Below are 6,000 nucleotides of genomic sequence, written 5' to 3'. Positions count from 1 at the left end.
ATGACACCAAAAGCACAACCCGTAAAAGGAAAAAAATCAATAAACTGGCTTATCATCTTAAAAACTTTAAAAAGTTTTAAAAATTAAAACTTTTGGGGCGCCTGGGTGGCACAGTCGGTTAAGCGTCCGACTTCAGCCAGGTCATGATCTCGCGGTCCGTGAGTTCGAGCCCCGCGTCAGGCTCTGGGCTGATGGCTCAGAGCCTGGAGCCTGTTTCCGATTCTGTGTCTCCTTCTCTCTCTGCCCCTCCCCCGTTCATGCTCTGTCTCTCTCTGTCCCAAAAATAAATAAACGTTGGAAAAAAAAATTTTTTTTAATTAAAACTTTTTACTCTGAGAAAGTCCCATTAAGAGAACGAAGACAAGCTATGGACTGGAAAAATTTATTTGCAAACCACACATCTGCCAAAGGACTTACATTTACAATATGTAAAGAATCCTTAAAACTTAGTGGTAAAAACACAACGAATTCAACTAGGAAACAGGCAAATTACACAACTGATATTTCATTGAGGAGAAATGTGACAAACAAGCACATGGAAAATGCACATCATTAGCAATTAGAGAAATGCACATTAAAACCACAATGGCATAGCTATCAGAGTGACTGAAATAAAAAATAGCGACGACAAAAAAAAAAAACTAGGACACCAAATGTTGGTGAGGATACAAAGAAACTAGATCACTCACGTGTACCGGTAGAGCAGGAATACAGACTTGTGGTTTCTTATGAAATTAAATATTCAGTTAGCGTGCAACCCAGAATTGCACACTGAAGCATTAATTTCAGAGAAATGAAAACTTACATCTACACAAACACCTATGCATGAGTGTTCATAGCAGCTTAATTCATAGCCCCAAACTGGAAACAACTGAATCGTCATTTAACATATGAATGTTTAAAAACACTACGGTACATCCTTTGTACATCCATGGTAGAATAACAGGGAATTCTACACAATAAAAAGAAATAAACTACTGATACACAGAACTATGTGGATGAATACCAGGCAAATTATGTTGAGTGAAATAAACCCAGTCTCTAAAGGTTATGGGCTGTATGATTCCATTTACGTATCATTCATAACAAAATTTTAGAGATGAACACCCAATTAGTGATTGCCAGGGGCTAGGTATGGAAGGAGAGAGATGTGGATAAGGCAACAAAAGGTATCATAAGTGGTGATGAATAATTCTGTATCATAACTATGGTGGAGGTTCTGTGAATCTAACATCATAGAATTATTTAGAACTACAGGCATACATGTGCACCCACACTCACACACACAAAGAACTATACACACACAAGCACACATACAAATCGTACACATAAAACTGATAAAGTCTAGTAAGTTCTGTGGTTTGTACCAATGTCAACCTTACAGTTCTGATATTGTGTTAACTAACATGGGGTGTTACCACAGGAGAAAACAGGTTGATAGAGAGAAACATGAACTCCCAGTACATAGTTATTATGCAACTTTCTGTGAATATATAATTATTTTTAAATTTTTTTAATGTTTATTTATTTTTGAGAAAGAAAGAAAGAGCATGAGCGAGAGAGGGGCAAAGAGAGAGGGAGGCACAGAATCCAAAGCAGTTTTCAGACTCTCAGCTGTCAGTACAGAGCCTTTCGAGGGCCTGAAACCCACAAACCGTGAGATCATGACCTGAGCCAAAGTCTGACGCCCAACCGACTGAGCCACCCGGGTGTCCCTAATTAATTCAAAATTAACAGATGTTTTGTAGGGGCGCCTGGGTGGCTCAGTTGGTTAAGTGTTCAATTCTTGATTTCAGCTCAGGTCATGATCCCAGGGTTGTGGGATGGAGCCCTGCATTGGGCTCCATGCTAAGCATGGAGCTTGCTTGGGATTCTCTCTCTCTCCCTCTGCCCTTCTCCTCTGCTTGCATGCACCCTCTCTCTCTCAAATTAAATTAATTAATTAACTAATTTAAAAAAGATGTTTTGCAGTTGTTAAATGTGAAAAAAGGTATCTTAAGACGAATGAAAATAAAAAACAATAATTATAATAGCAAATATACATAAGTATACGCTTAACGACATTCTAAGCATATTACATATAGTAACCCATTTAATCCCCATAAGAACTCTATAATGTTTATAAAGTAATCCTAATTTAGAGATGAGAAAATGAAAGTAGTGAAATTAATATGAATAATACTCAAATCCTTGCTTATAGTGAGTTTTCTATGATTAAGAAATGGAAAAAGACAGAAAAGACATACATATAGCTATTAATGTATTTAAATGTTAAATATTTAAATCAGTTTATAAAAACAATAAAAATAAAAATTTATCTAGACATATTGGATAAATACTTAAAAATGAGACTGAAAACATGTATTGTTGTAATACATTTTAAAATTAATGAAAAGAGATGAGGAGAAACCAGAGTATTGAGAGTTAAATGGCAAAACCAAAAATAACTAAAATCATCTGGGGGATTTAGTAGTCAAGAGCACAACCTGACAAATAAAAATAAAATGGATTTGTCTTTGCCTCTGACATTTTCCTTGGTAGAGTTTCTGTTTCCCCATCTGTAATACCTATTTTATGAAGTGCAAGTGAAGGTGATGTGAGGTAACGTATATAAAATGTTTTGCATGGGACCTGTAAAGTAAGTACACAAATGATTGTTACTATTACTTTATAAGATGAAATATGGTCATCTAATGTATGTTTAACCTCAATATCAATTAAAAATATAAGTAAAAATTGCAGTATACAGCAACTTCTTACTCAACACGTCTCCAGAGGCGAGGGAAAAAAAGCAAAAATGAACTACTGGGACCTCATCAAAATAAAAAGCTTCTGCACAGCTAAGGAAACAATTAGCAAAGCTAAAAGGCAACTGACAGAATCGGAGAAGATATTTGCAAATGACATATCAGATAAGAGGTTAGTGTCCAAAATCTATAAAGAACTTACCAACCTCAACACCCAAAAAACAGATAATCCAGTGAAGAAATGGGAAAAAGACATGAATAGACACTTCTCCAAGGAAGACATCCAGATGGCCAACCGACACATGAAAAAATGCTCCACATCACTCTTCATCAGGGGAATACAAATCAAAACCACAATGAGATACCACCTTACACCTGTCGGAATGGCTAACATTAACAATCGGGCAACAACAGATGGTGAGGATGCGGAGAAAGAAGAGCTCTTTTGCATTGTTGGTGGGAATGCAAGCTGGTGCAGCCACTCTGGAAAACAGTATGGAGGTTCCTCAAAAAACTAAAAATAGAACTACTCTACGACCCAGCAATTGCATACTAGGCATTTATTTACAGGATACAGGTGTGCTATTTCTAAGGGACACATGCACCCCATGTTTATAGCAGCACTATCAACAATAGCCAAAGTATGGAAAGAGCCCAAATGTCCATCGATGGATGAATGGATAAAGAAGATGTGGTATATATATATACATACATCTATGTATACACAATACACAATGGAGTATTCCCTGGCAATCAAAAAAAATGAAATCGTGCCATTTGCAACTAAGTGGATGGAACTGGAGGGTATTGTGCTAAGTGAAATTAGTCAGAGAAAGACAAAAATCATATTACTTCACTCATATGAGGACTTTAAGAGACAAAACAGATGAACATAAGGGAAGGGAAACAATAATATAAAAACAGGAAGGGGGACAAAACAGAAGAGACTCATAAATATGGAGAACAAACTGAGGGTTACAGGAGGGGTTGTGGGAGGGGGGATGGGCTAAATGGGTAAGGGGCACTAAGGAATCTACTCCTGAAATCATTGTTGCACTAATGCTAACTAATTTGGATGTAAATTTAAAAAAATAAAAAATCAAACAAGCTCAAATAAAAAAAAATTGCAGTATAATATTTTTGTCCTTTTAAATGGCAAAAAAAAAATTAAAGAAAACTGTGCGACTCCATTATTAGTGCAGAGATAAATTATCCTCATCCTTTCTGAGGACATTTTTATAAGATTCATAAAAAAAAATCTATATAATCTGCAAGAGCATATCTAGGACTCCATCCTGAAAATAAAAAATTGAAATACCCAGAGTAAGATGTATGTTCAGGGAAGTCTTATTTATATAGTTAAAAATGGAAAGCTCCAAATGTCCAATAATATTTAAAATGTATGAAAATATATATGCAAAGAACAACGAAGGTAAAGCAATACACCAAACTGTTACCAGTGGTTTCCTCCTGACTAGGGATTTTCTTTATATTTTTGTTGTTTTCCAATTGTCTTACATTGAGTATTTACATCTTATATTAAAAGACAATATGTAAAACTTTGATTTGTGAGCATAACTCGTTCTGGAAACATGCTTGTAATCCAGAGCACTTGTATACCAAAGCAAATTTCAAGAACCCTTGGCTCAGTTGTGATCATGTGACACTGGGCGTCACGTACTACTCCAATTGCAAGACATTGCTCATTTATCAAGTTAAAATTTATTAGAAATGTTTACTCGTCTTGCAGAACACTCATAGAACAAGTTACTCACAATCCAAGGTTTTACTGTTGCTTACAAATAATTTATCTAAACATATCTGGTCTGTAAACTTAAGCAACAAATAGAAATGAGCCTTAAATTTATAAATATATAGTCATAATGCTATGCAAAAAGGGCTTAAAATAATAATGCTTCATTAAATATAGTAACACTCTGGAGTAAACTACTTCATAGGCATAGTAATTGATTGTATAAATGCATGTGTATTAGAAACAATGCCAACAAGTACTGCCAGAAAACTAGTTATACATAGTGGAAAAGAAACATATATAGTACAATCAGTATTCTGTTTATGTATCGTATGATACTATTTTCCAGGTAGATAAAGGAGTAGATCAAGCTTTAGATACAGACGGAGATGAAATACAAACACAGACTCAGAGACAGGTGTACATGCAGATATAGAAGTATATAGATATGGGTAGATAGCCATAAAAGACAAAATTTTAACAATAAAATTGTTCAGGGGCTGTAAGTTTATAGGTTTATGAGTTCCATTTCATGTTTGTCTTTTTTCTTAATTTCTAATATTTTCTACAAGAAACATAGATTTTTAAAAAGATACATATTTTAAAATGAAATATGGACAACACACTATCTTGCTCAGGAAGGAATTATCAACTAAAGAGCACACTGGGCAGGAGATGTGGTTGGAGAAAGGACCACAGAAGAGAAGAGATGAGAGGTGGGCATGGAAGGAGGAATAGGAGTTTTCCACAAGCTGATGGAGGTTATCCCAAGGCAGATCAGGGACATGGAGAGCATGGCATGATCTGGGGAAGGTGAGGCATTAATGGCCCAGTGTGTCTGATGCTCGGGTTGCTTGGAGGTGACATGGCAGTGCTGCTATAAAGGAAGTCAGAAATCAGGTCATTAAAGGCCTTGAATGCCCTGCTGAGGAGGGGATCATTGAAGAACATAGCCTGACGTTGAGATAGGAGGGTCCCTGTTCCCAGCACACACCACCCCCCAGAAACTACAGGAGAGACCAGTTTCAATCCCCTCAGTCTCCTCAGGGGTTTTTCTGCCAAATACAAAACACAATTCATTTATTTTCTCTTATTACAGACATGCATGCTGATCGGATATAAATTATAATGTAATAGGAATAACTGCAAAACACAGGGATCACTGATTCTAAGAATATCATTAGCCAGAATGAAGGCCATTAAGGAGCAGAGGTTTGTATGTGATTGTCTAGAAACATCAGGAGATGTCTCAGAGCTTGAGAAACTCAGTGAGAAATAGCTGGGCAAAATCCCAGGCCAGAGCACGGCTCTCACTTCATCCATTTCTAAAGATCATCCTAGAGTCATTAAGGACATATGACTTCTGAAAATCAATGCATCCTGTCCCAGGGTCTTTGCAGGAGTGGGCTTGCTCGGTCCAACATGGTGCTGAGCTCAGTTGTTTTGACAATGAAGGAGTGAGTCCTCCAACCTCCCTGGTGGTCTTGCTCCAGAGACAGA

Source organism: Lynx rufus, unplaced genomic scaffold, assembly GCF_022079265.1.
Source record: "Lynx rufus isolate CCGP_SWC_20201006 ecotype Redwood Valley unplaced genomic scaffold, mLynRuf1.p SCAF_9, whole genome shotgun sequence".
Lineage (NCBI taxonomy): Eukaryota > Metazoa > Chordata > Mammalia > Carnivora > Felidae > Lynx > Lynx rufus.
This window is presented reverse-complemented; position numbering follows the sequence as displayed.